Source organism: Neofelis nebulosa, chromosome 10, assembly GCF_028018385.1.
Source record: "Neofelis nebulosa isolate mNeoNeb1 chromosome 10, mNeoNeb1.pri, whole genome shotgun sequence".
In the NCBI taxonomy this organism is placed as follows: domain Eukaryota; kingdom Metazoa; phylum Chordata; class Mammalia; order Carnivora; family Felidae; genus Neofelis; species Neofelis nebulosa.
In genome coordinates, this window is record NC_080791.1 from 87,375,886 (window position 1) to 87,385,769 (window position 9,884).

Consider the following 9,884-nt stretch of genomic DNA (forward strand, 5'->3'; position numbering starts at 1 on the left):
AGGCTCCACACTCAGCATGGAGCCCAATGCAGGGCTCAATCTCATGACTATGAGATCACGACCTGAGCTGAAATCAAGAGTTAGACACTTAACTGACTTAGCCACCCAGGCAATCCACATTAATTTTTTAAGTATATGAACACGTAATTGTTGTAACACAATTTGTTGAAAAGACTTTTCTTTCTCTATCAAATTGCTTTTACTCCTTTGCCAATGATCAATTGTCTATATTTTTGTAAACCTATTTCTTTGCTCTGTATTCTGTTCTATTGATCTATGTGTCTATTCTTGCACCAATACCATACTGTCTTGACTACTATAGCTTTATAGTAGATCTTGATAATTTTTTATAGTTGATCTTAATAATAATCATTGTTAGATGATGTGAGTCGTCCAATTTTTTTTTCTTCTTTAGCAGTATGTTGGCTATTTTAGGTCTTTTGCCTTTCTTTTCTAATTTTTATTTATTTTTCATTTTTTAGTAATTTCTATATCCAACATGGGTCTCGAACTCACAACCTCAAGATCAAGAGTCATATACTCTACCAACTGAGCCAACCAGGTGCCCCTCTTTTGCCTTTCCATATAAACTTTAGAATCACTTTGTCAATATCTACAAAATAGCTTATTGGGATTTTGATTGGGATAATTTTGAATCTATGGATCCGGTTAGGAAGAATTGAACCTTAACAATATTACATCTTCCAATCCCAAACAGAATATCTCTCCACATGTTTTAGGTCATTTTTATTTCTTTCCTTAGAGTTTTATAGTTTTTTGATATAGATATATCAAACTATTTGTAGTTTTTGATATAGATACTGCATATATTTTGTTAGATTTATATTTAAGTATTTCAATTTTCATGTTATTTTCAGTGATACTGTTGTTTTGAATTGCAAATACCCATGTGCATTGTTTGTATACAGGAAAACAATTGACTTTTTATGTTAACTTCCCATCCTTTGAACTTGATGTGGTACTTGCTTCCAGCACTTTTTGGGTTGATTCTTTGGGATAGTCTATATAGATGATACTGTCATCTGTGAACAAAGACTCTTTTATTTCTCTTTTCCCAATCTGTATCCCTTTTATTTTGTTTCCTTGTCTTAATGTACTAGCTAGTGTTTCCAATACAATGTTAACTATATCTCCATTTAATTTTTCAGTTTAGTCTCTTCAAAAGCCAGATATATTCTGGAGAACACTAGACTACCACAAATGCAAACAAATAGTGGTCTCAACTGGAATTGTGCAAGATATGGTATCTTTGCTAGAGCAAATTAAATGATTTCAGATATATGATACAGCCATTGCTCTGAAGAATAATTTGTTTTCCAAGCCTATCAAGATAAGCTTGCATATATTTTTAGACTTGCCCCAGGGTTGTGTTAACTCTTTCCCATCTTCTATCACAGTGTATTCTGAAGGGGTCATTAAAGTATCACATTAGTCCATTTTACTGATGACATCATGTTAATTCAACTGGAAGAGGAAGAAGTGGCAAGGACATTGGGGGTTTTGGCAAGACACATGCCTTCCAGAGTGTGGGAAATTGACCCTACAAAGATTCAAGGTCTGGCCATATAAAGTATTCTGGGTCCAAGTAGCCTAGCTACTTGGTTATGCTGAAACCATCCCTCTAGCATAAAAGACAGGACTCCATTTGAGAATATAATTCCAAGTTACCTGACAAATGATATGGAGCCTCCCTCTTGTTGTAGCAGGTCCGTCAACCCTAACTAATATCCTAGTAATGTCCATTGAATGCTTACTTTTTTATAATTCTTTTCCTATAATACTGCAAAGGAGGACACTAAGGTACACAACAGTTGATAACTTTTCTGAGGTTCTCCAGCAAGTGACAGAGCTGGGTTTTAAACCCTCACATTCTGCTTCCCAGAACTCACGCTTTTTTTTTTCTTTTTTTTAGTTGTTTATTTTTGAGAGAGAGAGGAAGGGGCAGAGAGAGGGAGACACAGAACCCAAAGCAGGCTCCAGGCTCTGAGCTGTCAGCACAGATCTCAATGCGCGACTGTGAGATCACGACCTGAGCTGAAGTCAGACGCTCAACCAACTGAGCCACCCAGATGCCCCAGAACTCACACTCTTAAATCATTATGTGATATTGCCTCTCCAAATCCAAGGTCAAGTCAGTGGCAAAAACAGCCTGAGTCTTGGGTTTCCTGAATGCCAAGTTAGTGCTCTTTTCATTCATCCTCTCTCCATTTCTCTAGTGATGGGTAAGTTTTTCCTATTCTCCAGTTAAGGTTGTGTTCTCTATCTGATGTAGTGGTTAAGAGCTTGGGCTATGGTGTCAGACAGACCTGAGTCTCTGCCACTTCTCAGCAGTGTGTCATTGAGCATATTACATTCTTTGAGTTTTGGTTTCTACACATGTAATAGGAATAATAACAGTAGTATCCATGTCAGCTGATGTAAAGATTAAATAATAAAATATGTATTATGGAAGACAAAACTCTAGGACATAAGCTTTAATAATGTTAACTGGCATCATTATTTCTGCCTGGCTTCTGGAGATCTAAGGAGTTTCCCTCTTTCTTTGCCTCACTTTATGCTCTGTTTTGGTTTCCCATTCAGAGTGGGGAAATTTGATTCCTGAGAAGTTCATTTTAACCTGATTACTCAAGCTCAAAACATTGACTAGCAAATTGAAAGAGCACTGTGATTTGCCTTGGTATTGATACCACATAGGGATTTCCTTGAGTCTCATAGTTGTTCAATATGTATAGACAGCAGTTGTATACATGATTACATAAAATGGAGGACCATTCATTTGTGCCTCAAGTATCATTTCACCATGCAATCAGGAAGAAAACAGTTTTTCTTTGAAGGTAGTGGGTCTAATAGGGTTATCCTTCTGTTACAGAAACAAATCCTTTATAACACCTCCTTTATTATCCTGAAATAAAATTCATTAATATAATAAATCATTTACACATATAATAAACAATGAAGGTGCTAACTTTAATATAAAAGAGAAATGAAGGGAATGCATTTTATAATAAAATATGTATTTCAATATATCAGTGCTCAGGCTTGACTACATTATGGGATGTGGAGGCAGTTGGATGTTTGCACCCGTGCCTAGAATCTTGCAAGTAATTAATAGCTATAAATGCAGACTTCTAGAGTTGCATTGAACCGGTGACTTGAATATTGAGAGAACTGTGGCTATCAGTGGTTCTTTTCTGAAATGATGAAAAATACTCTGCAAAATTCCAAACAAACCAAAATACAGCTTTCCTTCATTCTAGAAATACAAGGTGTATTTCTAGAAAATTCAGTATGTTGGAATTTGGGGGAAATGGTATTTATATGAAAAAAATGAAGGTAGGTTGTAGGCTCAGGTAATTATGAACAGGTTTTTCACTGATATATCTGGAGAGACATCACAGTTGTGAGGGACCCAGAATAATTCTTTGGAGTGGATAGCATCCCTGACAACTGTCCATTAAATCCCAGCAGTGCTTCTAATCGGTATGGTATCTGAAGATTCTCCCTCAGAAGCCAAAATGCTCCTGGAGAAGTTTCACCTGCTTTGAGAACCAGAGCTTTAAAGAAAATGTCATTATTATGTATGTATGTATGTATGTATTTATTTATTTTAAAAATATTTATTTATTTTGAGAGAGAGAGAATGAGCACAAGTGGGGAGGGGCAGAGAGAGAGAGAATCCCAAGCAGGCTCCACACTCAGTGGAGAGCCCAATGGGGTCTCAATCTCACTGTGAGATCATGGCCTGAGCTGAAATCAAGAGTCAGAAGATTAATTGATTGAGCCACCCAGGTGCCCCTTATGTATGGTTTTATTATATCAAGGCAGTGGCACTCAAAACTTCCCATAAATTTTTTCTTCAATATAATAATTATTTTACAAAATCTATCACTATTTTACAAATAAGGAAACAAGCTCATAGAGATTAAGCCACTTGTCCCTGGTCATGCAGCCATCAAGTGGCAGATGTAAACAGTTCCAATGCTTGGTCTTACCCCTCCCTGTTCACTACACCCCCCCCCCCCCCCCATTGGGAATGCATCGGAAAACTATGGCTCCTGGCTTGGGGCTCAACAATGATATGCTAGAACTTCAGCCCCTACCCTTACCTCCATCCCCTGGAAATCCCCTAAATTCTGGTTCCAGGAACTCTACTGAGCTGCCTTGCTGGTGAAGGCAATTTGCCTTTCCTCAACCTCTCTCTGAAAGTATTTTCCCCTGCCACCTTCCGTGCCTCATTTCCATGGCCTCTGGCTTTCCCAGGGTAGCCTGGCTGAGGTGGCACAAGTGTGTACCCCTTCCCCACCCTCTGTTACTAGGTCATAAAGCAGGATGGACTCTAGTTTCAGTTTCCTGGAGAGTTTCAAGGGGGCAGCAACTGTTTTGTTTGATTGGGTCTTTATTCCAGGTCACTCTCCCTGGGAGTCTGATGTGGGTGGTTGAGACTGGCCTGGAAGTCTCTCTGTCAACCCTCAATTGTGTCCTTCCCTTCCATGTTCCAGTCATGCTAGTATACTCTGTTTCTCTTTCCCCTCCAGGTGAGCCTTTGTTCCAATTGTTTATATGGGAACTTAAAAAGGGGGCCGTTATTCAGCAGCTCCTTGAGGGGACCTCATATTAGCCTCATGTGGAATAGAGTACAAAATACTCATGAATGTTTGGGATAAAGCTTGTGACTTAGGAAGACTCTTAGCTCCTAGATATTCTTTATGTTCTCTACCCTTTCCCCTTCCCCTTCCCTTCTCCATCCCACCCTCAGATATCAGAACTATATATTCACTTCCCTGTTATAGGGATAAAAGAGCAGCATATCTTCTATTTGTTAATTAGGTGTTTATGGTAACAACTCCCTGATCTCCCCCAACACCTTCATTCCCACCCCAGACATGTATTCTCAGATGAGGCCTTGCTTTGCCATTCATTCTAGGGTGACTTGCTATGAACCCCAGGGCAGGGTCTGACCTTATTTCATATTTGTATCATGCTGGAACCAAATACAGTACTGGCATTTAGTAAGTGTTCAATAAGCACTAGTTAAACAAATGCATGAATAAATGAATAAATAAAATTCTCACTCTTTTGAGGTCTGAAATGAAAAGCTCTACCTCACCATTAATCAAACACAAATTAAAATAAGGGATGCCTATTACCACCATTTGGATAGGCAAATAATTTGGAGAGGGTAAAATACAGTGTTAGTATAGTAGAGGCAGCTCTGCCAGAAGAAGTACTCTGTAGGCACTCTACAGCACTCAGCAGCCCTGGATAGGGGAGAAGGAACAGCTGGCTGACATTCACAGTAAGACCATGCATTGGTACTGACCTGCTGAGGAGTGATTTGGCAACATGTGCCAATAATGTTTTCATGTTCTTGACTCAACAATTTATCCTAGGGAAACGATGATCGCTTCTCGGCCTTTTGGCTAAGATCAAGTGTAGTGTCCTAGGGAAATGATGAGGTATATATTTCCAAAAAATTGTTGATGGAAACATTATTTATAATCAGAAAACTTGGAAACGAGCATACAAAATATGGTACTGATTAAATTAACTATAGCACATCCACACAAAGAATATTTAATGACATAGGAAAAGATTCCATAATGTGTGAAAAAAATATAGTAGCTATAAAACATTGTTGAAAACATTTTTTAAAAAATATTTATTTTGGAGGCGCCTGGGTGGCTCAGTCGGTTGAGCGTCCCACTTCGGCTCAGGTCACGATCTCGCGGTCTGTGAGTTTGAGCCCCGCGTCAGGCTCTGGGCTGATGGCTCAGAGCCTGGAGCCTGCTTCCAATTCTGTGTTTCCCTCTCTCTCTGCCCCTCCCCCGTTCATGCTCTGTCTCTCTCTGTCTCAAAAATAAATAAATGTTAAAAAAAAAAATTTTTTTTTTAAAAAAATATATTTATTTTGGAGAGAGTGGAAGCAGGTGAGGGGCAGAGAGAAAGAGACGGTGGGGGGCGGGGGGGGGGGGGGGCGGGAACAGAGGATCCAAAGTGGGTTCTGCACTGAGAGACTGACAGCAGTTAGCTGGAGTCCAGCGTGGGGCTCAAACTCATGAACCATGAGATCATAACCTGAGCCGAAATCCGACACTCAACCGACTGAGTCACCCAGGTGGCCCTGCTGAAAGAAATTTCAAAAGACACAAATAAACAGAAAAACATCTTGTGTTCAGGATTGGAAGATGTAATATTGTTGAAATGTCAATATTATCAAAATTGATAGAGATATAATACAATCCTTATGAAAATGTCAGGGGCATTTTTTTGCAGAAATAGAAAAATCGCCATAAAATTCAAACAAAATCTTAAGGGACACCAAATAGCTAACACAGTTTGAACAAAGAACAAAGCTGGAGATTTCACACTTCCTGATTTCAAAACTTATTACAAATCTACATTAATCAAAACAGGGTGGTACTGGCATAAAGGCAGACATGTAGACCAATGGAATAGTATAGAGAACCTATAAATAAACCCTATGATATATGGTCATATGATTTTCAACAAGGGTGCCAACACTATTAAATGAGGAAAAGACAATCTTTTCAACAAATGGTGATGGGAAAACTGAATATTCACAGGCAAAGGAATGAAGTTGGATCCATACCCTGCAACATATTAAAAAAATCAACTAGAAATAGACCAAAGACCTGAATGAAGAGCCAAAACGAATAAACTTTTATGAGAAAATGTAGAGGGAAAGCTTCATGATATTGGAACTGGCAGATAATGGAACCAAAAGCAAAGGCAACAAAAGTAAAAATGGGTAAGTTGGCCTAAATCAAAATTTAAAACATCCATGCATCATAGGGCATGATCAACAGAGTATCTGGTATGTATATCTATATCTATATCTATATCTATATCTATATCTATATATCTATATCATTTATCTATATCTGTCTATATATATCTATATATCTGTATCCATATATCTACATCTATCTATATCTATATCTGTATCACCTATATCTCCTAAAATGCAACAACTAAACAGATAACCCAATTTAAAAATGGACAAAAGACTTCAATAGACATTTCTCCAAAGAAGATATACAGACAGCCAACAAGTACATGAAAAGCACAAGTGAATGTCACTGATCTTTAGGGAAATGCAGATCAATGCCCCAATGAGATAGTACCTCACACCTACTGGGATGGGAGAAAGAGAGAAAGAAAGAAAGAAGAAAAAAGGAAGAAATAAAGGGAAAGAAAAATCACAAGTGCTCGTATGATGTGGAAAAATTGGAACCCTTATGCATTGTTGGTGGGAATGTAATACGGTGCAGCTGCTATAAAAAACAAAATGATGAATCCTTGAAAAATTAAAAATGGAATTACTATCTGATCCAGCAATTCCACTTCTGGATATATACACAAGAGAATTGAAAGCAGGATCTTGAAGAGATATTATGCTCCTGTCCATGGAAGCATTATTCACAATAGCCAAAAGATGGAAGCAATCCAAATGTCTATTAATGGATGATGGATAAAGTAAATGTGGTATATACATACAATGAAATATTGTTCAGTCTTAAAAGGAAGACAATTCTGACACATGCTGCAACACAGATGAATCTTGAAGACATTATAATAAGTGAGATATGCCAGTCACAAAAAGGACAAATACTGTATGAGTCCACATACAAATGCACCCAGAGTACTCAAATTCATAGAGTAGAATGGTGGTTTCCAGGGCCCGAGGAGAGAAGAGTATGGGAAATTATTTTTCAATTAATCAGATTTGCAATTTGAAAAGAGTTCTGGAGGTTGGTTGCACAGCAATGTGAGTATGTTTATCATTACTGAACTATACATCTAAAAATAATTAAGATGGTAAATTCTATGAATATGTATTTTGACACAATTAAGATACATTTTTATGAAAATTTAAACATAAAAATAAAAAGATAAATTGTATATATATGGAATTATTTCATTTTTATTAAAAATTTTTTTTTTAATTTTTTTTTTCAACGTTTTTTTTATTTATTTTTGGGACAGAGAGAGAGCATGAACGGGGAGGGGCAGAGAGAGAGGGAGACACAGAATCGGAAACAGGCTCCAGGCTCCGAGCCATCAGCCCAGAGCCTGACGCGGGGCTCGAACTCACGGACCGCGAGATCGTGACCTGGCTGAAGTCGGACGCTTAACCGACTGCGCCACCCAGGCGCCCCTTAAAATTTTTTTTTAATGTTTATTTATTTTTGAGAGAGAGATAAAGCACCAGCAGGGGAGGGGCAGAGAGAGAGGGAGACAGAATCTGAAGCAGTCTCCAGGCTCTGAGCTGTCAGCACAGAGCCCAACATGGGGCTCGAACTCAGGGACTGCGAGATCATGACCTGAACCGAAGTCGGACACTTAACTAAGCCACCCAGGCGCCCCTGTATGGAATAATTTCAATTTAAAAATAGGTTAAAATATAGGTGAACATATATATGAATAGAGAGAGAGAACTTATATGTTACTGTATAGAGAGATGCAGAGGAAAAAAACTGGAAAGAAATACACCAAATGTTAGCAATGATTCTCTGTGGGTCAGTTGAATTAAGAATGATTTCTATTTCCCTCATTATACTTGCTCTGTATTTTTCAATGTCTAACAATGAATATATCCAATATATCTTTTAAATCAGAAAATTTTTTAAAAATAGAAGTAGTACTCTTAAAAATTACTTGTTTGGTAAAACTCATGATAAATTTTTTAAACAGATGAGACTAGTAAAGATCAGGAAAAAATATTAGAAACATTCATAATAAGATTAATCTCCACAAAACATAGAAAGTTACTACAAATCAATAAAAAGAAATCAACTTCCCCGAACAAATACAGGCCTCTTACCTACAAATAATCACTTCACAGAGGAAAATAAATAAAAATAGCCAATAAATAGAGGTTTATTGTCATTAGCAACCGAGGAGATATAAACTGTAGCAATAAAATATCTTAAACAATCTAATCGACAGAAATTAAAATAATGGATAACATCAACTCTTAATGACTATTCAGAGATAAGGACACTGTTCGACTCTATTGGTGGGTCTTCACAATGGCCAAGCATTTTGGAAATCAAAGAGGCATTTATGTATTAAATTTTAAAATTCACATGTACTTTGACCAAATAGTTTTATTTCTAAGAATCCATTCTAAAGGAATACTCTTACATTCACAAAGAAGTGTGTGTACTTATTACTTTACCATTTTGAAATAACAAAAAAACTAGAAATAATCTAAATGTCTACCAATGGGTAAATAAATTATGATAATTTGTACTATGTAATAGTATCTTGTAGTTCAAAAGAATCTATGAGGCCTCTATGTATTAACTTGCAAAGAATTTTGAAGACATAGAAAAGAAGACAAGGAAAATTATTATGAAAGAAAAAAACGTTTTAATGTGTATATGTGTACAAGTACATATATAGCATTCAAACCAAACTGTTGAAAGAGGTTTTCTCTGGATAGAAAATTTGAAGGTAGATGAAGAGTGATTTTTATATTTTGTTCTGTATATTTCTCTATTGTTTGCATTTATAATGAGAATGTGTTCATGTAATACTATGAAAAGGTATTTTTATCAATAAATAAAAACAAAAATATTTTAGGTAATAAAGATTTTTTAAATTTAAATTTTAGTTAGTTAACATAGAGTGCAATATTGGTTTCAGTAATAAAAGATATTTTTAAAACCAAAGACATCAATTGATTGGTTTTAGGAGGGAAGATTGGATTTTTTAAAGCAATAATCTTTTTTTTTAACGTTTATTTATTTATTTAAGTAATCTACACACTCAATGTGGGGCTGGAACTCACAACCCCAAGATCAAGAGCTGCATGCATTTCCAACTGAGCCAGCCAG

General features: G+C 36.7%; 1 pseudogene; it reads left to right on the forward strand.

Moving 5' to 3' along the window:
• Positions 1–5,421: 5,421 nt before the first annotated feature.
• Positions 5,422–5,514, forward strand: LOC131489004 (U2 spliceosomal RNA; annotated as a pseudogene).
• Positions 5,515–9,884: the final 4,370 nt, after the last annotated feature.